Below are 8947 nucleotides of genomic sequence, written 5' to 3'. Positions count from 1 at the left end.
TAAGAACAACTTTCAAAGCCATTGCCACATAAATGCGCATTTTATTGAAGAAAAAAAACAAAACAAATATAGACAGAGTTTTATTTTCTGCTTAAATTGACAGCCAGGTGGTAAAATACTCCAGTTTGTCAACTTTTAGGGACTGATAATGGCAGCACATGCGGGGCTTGATGATTGGCAATTCTGAAATCATTTTTCTGTTTTCGTAATGTGGAAAACTCAGCAACAGGTGTTTTAATACCTATAATCAAACTGAAACTGCACTCTACAGTTACAAATGTAATTGTACTCTGTACCCAAGCACTTTCAGTAGCCACGTGACATGTTTCACTGTAAAATAGTGTGCATAACACTGACAGTAAGTTTATAAAAACTTTGAGAATCACCAACAAAATCAGAAAAAGAAAGAAGACTGTTGACTTGAGCATCTGTAGCATACAATTTTCAAGCACAATCACAAGCTAGAGAAATAAAAGCAAGATAAGGCAATGATGGAGGGAGTAGAAAAAATGGTGGAGAACACGTTGGGAATGTTGTTATGGCGTAGAAGCTGTTTTAAAGCACCTAAATGGATCTTCAGTGTCTGCATGGCTGAGGAGACTGTTTACACAATTTGCTTATGGATGGATATTGTAATATAACACAGCAAATACGCAGCTTGAATCAACACTATCATTTCTCGCATGTGGGGAATTTGCTGAGATTAAAGCCTTTTCCAATAACAAATGGCTTCCGTTTTATATAAATCAATAACTTGTGCGACATATGCTGATTTTGTTGGGTTTTTTTCATCTAAATTATCAACCAAGATTACCATCTGTGTTTCATTAGGCTCTATGAAACCGCTTTGATTGCAATATGTGAAAAGATGAAAGAGAGTTAAATCAACACATGGTCATGTGACGTGTAGAATAGAAAGCAGCTATTTTCACAGCGCCTCTTGTTCAGTGTGGCGTGGAAATTGATTGGATTTGCCTTGCAGCATGTTGCTGAAACAAAGCTACCAGTTGCTTTGGGGACCCACTCTGCCTTCTAACATCAGTCAGTGATATACATACAGAAACACTTTGATCTGACGAACTCCAGCAATGACACAAACCTAGTTACATTTAAAATATAGAGATTATCAAACTACATTTCAAAGAGAAACAAATATAATAGATACAAATTGAGCTGGAAGCTAATGCTCTTACATGATCTACACACTGCACAAGGATTGGCTTTACCTCAGAACAATGACATATATTTGGGGCTAGTTTGGGGTACTTTGGACATTTATGCTTCAGTTGAAATACTGTAAGTGCAGACCATCTATCCATTTTCTTAATCTCTCATCCAAGTTGGGGTTGTAGGAGCTGGAGAGGACAAAAAGCAGGGTGCACTCTGGACAGGTTGCCAGCCCATCACTGTATAATTCAGGGACACAGACTCACATCCACAGCTATGGAGACCACAAAAAATTCCACACAATACAAGCCACACGCAGGCAATTAAGATATCTTTTCAAAGTGAGCCGATGGATTTTTTGTTGCATTATAGCAATTGCTCCATAATTAATACAAAACGGTACAATTATTGGGACTCAAAAAGAGTATTTCATTAACTGGCATACAGACAAAAAAGCATCTGCAATGTGGACATTTATGCACATGATGCAGTTATTATGTAACTTCAGTACATGGATGGGTCATGGTCTGACGGTAAATGACATTTTGTGTTCTTATGTGCATCCTTTAGGACAACTATAATACACATATCCGGTTTACTCAGTGGAATAGTTTGTAATAAGCAACTCTGCTCTGGATGAATCCTGCACTCCACCTGACAGGCATTTCTGTAACTCTGACATTAAAGCGAGAGACTTCACTAGAGAATTGTGAGGGTGAGAGATGGTCTCAAAGTTAGAGAGAGAGCTGGTCAGAGATGACTTCTTATGTTGTTAAATCTAACATTTGACACCTTTCCTCAGTTATAGTTGGATAATGTATGTAAAATTACCCCAGAGGTGAAACTGCCTTAGAAACAAATAATGACTTAAACATATGTGTGTGTGCATACTTAAACAAATAGCACTACACCTCTGGTCAAAACCATGAGTCAAGGCCAAATGCGGTCTGTGTTGTCGTGTTATAGCCTATACAGGAGTGTAAACTACATTACTTGAGGCCCAGTAGAATGCGGTGGAAAGGTTTAAAGCACTTAAGATGTTTATATAGTTATCCATCATTCAATACCATTAAGGGCTATCTGATCTGTTATCTGATCCACAACACACCAAACAGCTAGTTCTGCAGCAGACTGCATCTGATCTCAGCAGCACTTATTTTGTATGTGATGAGACAGAAGACATTGAGACAGTCCACAGAACATGTGAATGTGTGTGTAAAGTGTGTAAACTGTGTTGTGTTAGTCCCCGAAGGGAAATTACTCCTCTGCATTTAACCCATTCACCCAGTGAAGCAGTGGGCAGCCACCAATGCAGCGCCCGGGGAGCAGTGTGTAGGGACGGTACCTTGCTCAGGGGTGCCTCAGGGTAGCCGTTCAGTGGAGTCGAACCCCCGACCTTCCGATCATGGGGCAGACACTCTACCTACTGAGCTATCCCTGCCCGAAAAGTAAAGCTCTCCAAAATGGTTCAGTCGACTTGGGAGAACTGGTGCCGTTTTAGAACTCTCTTGCATGACCCAATGTGTAACACACTGCTCTCGTGGATTTGGAGATTAATTCTCATGGAATTGTGGTGGCATTTCTTTCCACAAACTGTCTGTCTTTCCTCAGTCGAGATAACAGTCAGTGGACACGTCACACACACAAGTTTCTGCTGCTACACTTTTGCTTTTTCTTTTGTTGGCTGATTAGCAAATTAAGTCCTCAGCAGAAATCACAACCTATATTTCTGACACTATATTTCTGAGCTATTTTCAGTTGTCTTAAGGCTGTTACAATGGCCAACTTTGGAACTCCCCTTTATCGCAACGTAAAACCAACAAAAATATCACCAAGATTATTTATCCAGAAGGTCAAAAGCAAAGGTTGGTCACAGCAAATACTGATTTGAGTTATGTTTTCACATTTCATTGCACTTAAAAAACAAACAGGAACCAAGGCATTGAGAATGAAGGGATGCATACAACGGCAAAAAGCAAAAGTAACCAAAACACACAAGGAAAGTGACCAACAAAATAACAATGTGAAGACTTAAGCAGACACAAGAAGAGCACACGAGGAGACAAAGAAACACACTAGCTACTTGGAAATGGTCAGGCACTAGGAAACATGGAAGGAGAAAAGGTACAAAAATAAACAAGACAAAAACTCTCAGACCAAAACAGCAACCAAATATCAAAACCATAACGTACCCAACAGCACACCATCAGAGATCAAGAACAAAGGCAAAAGTACCAGTATAAAGACACTGAGAGTGGTTGTGGAAGTCATGTGAACTGAGCCAGAGTCTGGGGTTCCTCTACACTGGGAATCAGTAGTATTACCAGTCACAGCAGATGGCTGTGCCAGGTTTGTTCCTGTTAAAAGGGAGTTTTTCCTTCTCACTGTCACCAAGTACTTGCTCATAGGTGGTCATCTAATTGTTGCTTTTCTCTGTATTATTGTATTGTCTTTACCTTCCAATATAAAGCACCTACTACTGTTGATTTGGCGGTGCTATGTAAATAAAACTGTTTCCTGTATCTCATGTCAATTCAGTTCAGTTCAGCACATAAAAGACAGCTCAGACCAACATTGTCACACAAATGAGGAAAAACAATTTTTTTCAAGTTTAGCTTTATGCGCAAAAAATCTCCCAAAGACATTTGGGTGAAGATAATGTCTGTGGATCAGCTTCAAGGTGATTCATAGTTCAGACTTTTGAGGACCAACCCCAGGGTGTATCAAAAAAGAATAATGTTATTTCAAACAGCTATATTTGTTAGCGTAATGGACATAAAAGCTTGTTGCAAATTTTACAAACCATGGCGGAACATTAAGTTTTACATACAAAACTTAGAATGTGTACAAGTGCCCGTTGTGTGTGTACAAGACAAAGGACCATATGACAGTCACTGTTGTTAAGCTACCTACCAGCAACAATGTGAAACTCACGAATCCCTCTTTCTAACAGTATGTGTTTCAACGGTCACTGATGACCAGCTGCAGAATTAAAATCAGATGATTCTTTTGATACATATATATATGTATATATGTAAAAGGATGCCGTATGGAGCAGAATCCAGCAGTAGAGGAATTACTTTCTAAAGAAAGGACACTGCAAAATTAACTGTGGTTGGCTTCACGTATGAGTGTTGAAAGATGCAGTAAAATACTTACATAAAATGGGAAAAAACCCAACTCTACACTTCATCTCAAAGTGACCTTGAATACACACACAACACTATAAATTATATTAATGTCTGACAGAAAACAGTTATTTACATTGGCAGCTTCAATTTGACTTCAGTCAAATGTTACAAACATTGTGTCTCTGCTGCTTCAGAATGATCTTTACTTACTTTAAAAAAAAATGCACATAAAGGCCCACTTTTAGCACCTGCACTCTTACAGTGAGAGTCACACTCCACTGCAATCACAGCTCACATCTCTGCCAATTTTCACTACTTCTCTTTTCACTTTCCTCCCCCACATGAACTGTCTGTCTGTCTACCTGAAAGCAGCGTCATCATGAGTGCTGACTTCCTCTAAACCCATTGTGAAGGAGCATCCCACACACACTAATGTTGGCAGAAAGAGCTAGACGGGGACCAATTAGAATCTCTGCGCTAGACTTAAACCCCTGAGAGACACGCGGTGTCTCGGGGTTTTCATTTACGGTGAAGAACTTGCTTTAGCCCAGTGCAAGAAAACTCAGAAAGTTCCTTGAAGAAAAAAGAAATAAAAAGGAAACTAATCCTAATGGAGTATATATTTCTTTTCATATGGGGAAAAACCCAACCTGTCAATCAATGCCAAGCGCTTCTGCAACAAAATCAGAGCTTGCAGCTAATTTATTGGATTTTTTTCTTATATTGTGCCAATTAAAATATTTTTTTTTACTTTTCCATATGGTGCCTTATAAGCTCAAAGATGTACATTGGGTGAATATTTCACCCTGGAACTTCAGACAGCTTTATATACAACAAACGTTAGAGAGTAAATAGCACCAATGTTACAGGATGGGACTCACTTGTTGAAGAAAAGTGTGGGTTTTTTTTAATATTAACAACAAATTATTAGCCAAAACAACACGTCTGCTTCTTAAAAGAACTGAACAATTGACCACAGAGATTTTTGACAATCCTGTCATAAAAAGATTTTAAAGTCATGAAAAGGTCCTTCTTTATACAGCTACTCTGTAACCAGCCTGCATTGTAAATTAGCAAAACTTAAATCAGATTTTTTTTCCTTTTACTTTTTGTTTGTTTTTGTTTAAGCCTTAAAAAATGTCAGCAGTTTGAGTTTTGAATGATGGAAAGGAAAGAAAAAATGTGTAGTTACTCACTGAGGTTGCGGCTGGCATGATGTGTTAGCAAATAACATCACATCACCTCAGTCCTAGTTTGACGCCGACGGGTTCCTGTACAATTTAGTATTGATTTTAAGATTTTACTGATCACTTTTAAAGCTTTCCTGGATCTAGCCCCAAGCTACATAGCACAAAGACTGAATCCATTGAGCCGGCTTCATCCTTAGAACCTCAGCTGAGGCCCTTGTGACTGTTTCAAAGTTGAGACTTAAATCTGAAGGTGGCCGCACTTTTGCCATCAGGGCCCTCAACTTTAGAACAAGTTGCCTGAGGTCATCAAGCTCACAGAATCAGTGACTTGCTTTAAATTTCTTCTCACAGCACAGTTTCATAGGCTCGTGGAAGATTTTTCCCTTCTGGTTTTTGTCTGCCAGTAGTAATTATTATCGCCTGCTTCTTTCTTTCACTGATATATTAAAACTTTAGTTTCATTTTTTTCCCCTTTGGGTAAATGCACAAAAACACTGAGAAACCTTGGCGTCTAGCTGCTAGCTGATTTCTAGGATATATACATTTTTGTATTGCATTTACTTAGTAATGCAAAGAAAATGTAAATAGCTGTATTTGTACATTTCTTTGTTTTTGAATGCCAGTGCAGTAGTCCTGCAGTAGTTGATGAATGTGCCTGGCAGAATGTTGGTACAGCTGACTGTTAAGTTTGAAGATACATTGCCGAATCCTGAATACAACCAATCAGAACAGCATAATGCCGATACAGTGTGAGTCATCTTTGAAGGCGTGTTGCTGTTGTAATAGGAGCAACACATAATGAAATCTTAATGTTAGGTACAGTTATAATGAATTTCAGTGTAGCGTTTCAGTATGTCATCATCTTGAATCATATCGTGGTTTTTCTAATAATTTCAATAATTTAAAACTAAACTGAAAACATGTACGTACACCGACTATCTACTATCTACAGGACTTTAGCAGTATTAAAGTTTAGTTTGACTGCAGACAGTTGAAGGCAGCGTCAACCCTGCAGTGAGAAAAATAACAACAACCATATACAGTTGCATCCAACCTGTTGAAGGCTCTGCTGCTTAACTGCACACAAATAAGAGCATCTGACAGATTGCATCTGTAACATCCATCAGGAAAATAACACCACAGTGCCAGTAAACACAGCCTGAAAGCATGCCATTATCCTCTGATATTTTGTTTTTTTAGCTGTGAAAAGACAAGAGTTCAAGACAAGTGATTTAATTCAAAACAGCGCAGGAGCTAAAAACAGAACGTGATTGACACACATGGCCATACAGTAAGACAAGACTCACAAGATACACAAGCATCCATATGATCAAAATGAAATGTTCTCTGCTGCGGCTGAGCAGATGTTTGTCTCACAACCTATCTCCTGAATTAGTTACCACCCATTTCCTTCTTCTGTCATCTTCATCTTTTTTCTCCATCTTTTCCTGGCTCACTACATTTGCTTTTGCCATCATTTTGCACTTTTAGTCTCCTTCGTTTTTATTGCATTTTTTATGTGTACATACAGGGAGTGCAGAATTATTAGGCAAATGAGTATTTTGTCCACATCATCCTCTTCATGCATGTTGTCTTACTCCAAGCTGTATAGGCTCGAAAGCCTTCTACCAATTAAGCATATTAGGTGATGTGCATCTCTGTAATGAGAAGGGGTGTGGTCTAATGACATCAACACCCTATATCAGGTGTGCATAATTATTAGGCAACTTCCTTTCCTTTGGCAAAATGGGTCAAAAGAAGGACTTGACAGGCTCAGAAAAGTCAAAAATAGTGAGATATCTTGCAGAGGGATGCAGCAGTCTTAAAATTGCAAAGCTTCTGAAGTGTGATCATCGAACAATCAAGCGTTTCATTCAAAATAGTCAACAGGGTCGCAAGAAGCGTGTGGAAAAACCAAGGCGCAAAATAACTGCCCATGAACTGAGAAAAGTCAAGCGTGCAGCTGCCAAGATGCCACTTGCCACCAGTTTGGCCATATTTCAGAGCTGCAACATCACTGGAGTGCCCAAAAGCACAAGGTGTGCAATACTCAGAGACATGGCCAAGGTAAGAAAGGCTGAAAGACGACCACCACTGAACAAGACACACAAGCTGAAACGTCAAGACTGGGCCAAGAAATATCTCAAGACTGATTTTTCTAAGGTTTTATGGACTGATGAAATGAGAGTGAGTCTTGATGGGCCAGATGGATGGGCCCGTGGCTGGATTGGTAAAGGGCAGAGAGCTCCAGTCCGACTCAGACGCCAGCAAGGTGGAGGTGGAGTACTGGTTTGGGCTGGTATCATCAAAGATGAGCTTGTGGGGCCTTTTCGGGTTGAGGATGGAGTCAAGCTCAACTCCCAGTCCTACTGCCAGTTTCTGGAAGACACCTTCTTCAAGCAGTGGTACAGGAAGAAGTCTGCATCCTTCAAGAAAAACATGATTTTCATGCAGGACAGTGCTCCATCACACGCGTCCAAGTACTCCACAGCGTGGCTGGCAAGAAAGGGTATAAAAGAAGAAAAACTAATGACATGGCCTCCTTGTTCACCTGATCTGAACCCCATTGAGAACCTGTGGTCCATCATCAAATGTGAGATTTACAAGGAGGGAAAACAGTACACCTCTCTGAACAGTGTCTGGGAGGCTGTGGTTGCTGCTGCACGCAATGTTGATGGTGAACAGATCAAAACACTGACAGGATCCATGGATACACAAATGTTGTCCAGTTATGAAATGTCCTGCTGTGGAACATAGTCTTGTGACTGACTGGACAGAAGCTGCAAAGCCCATAAGAATAAGGTCAGACTCTTCAGTTTAGTAAGAAAACACTGACAGGTTGTAGAGTGCAGCAAATATTTTAAATTAAAAATAGAATAATTCTTCAAATTTTTATGCAAATGTAAACAATTCAACAAATTTGAAGCTTTAAAAACAATCAGTTGCTTTTTCCAGTGGGAAAAAATCAGGAAGTGGTTGCAAATGAGTTTTCATGTGATGTCATGCACGTGTTGCTCAAGAGCTGTCCACCATTCAGCACATGATACCGCTACCAGTTATTAGGTAAAAATGTGGATTCTTCCTCTGGTTGGCTGTGGGTGGTGGAGGTTTCTGGCTCCTGCTGGGTGAAATTGGATGCAAAGAAGGCGCTTGCTTCGGTTGCTTGCAGATTTACAGATCGTCAGTACTCCAAAGTACTAGCTGAGCAGTAGTAGTAAAAGTAGTAAGCTTTTACTTTGAAGGAAGATGGTAAATTGGTTTCCACAATTTTTAAAGACAAGTCAGTCATTCAAACTACAACCATAGCAATATGCTAGCTACCAAAATAACCACAAGGAAATTTTTCTTAACTGTAGACCTGGGTGACAGACTTTCGGAGTCATTTTTCCAGTGCCTGCAATCATCCTCCAGCAAATACTCACAAATGGTTGGTGAATACTCATTTTTCCCTTGTGACTG

This window comes from Oreochromis niloticus, linkage group LG10 (assembly GCF_001858045.2).
Source record: "Oreochromis niloticus isolate F11D_XX linkage group LG10, O_niloticus_UMD_NMBU, whole genome shotgun sequence".
Lineage (NCBI taxonomy): Eukaryota > Metazoa > Chordata > Actinopteri > Cichliformes > Cichlidae > Oreochromis > Oreochromis niloticus.
The sequence above is the reverse complement of the archived record's forward strand: the minus strand, read 5'-3'. Positions refer to the sequence as shown.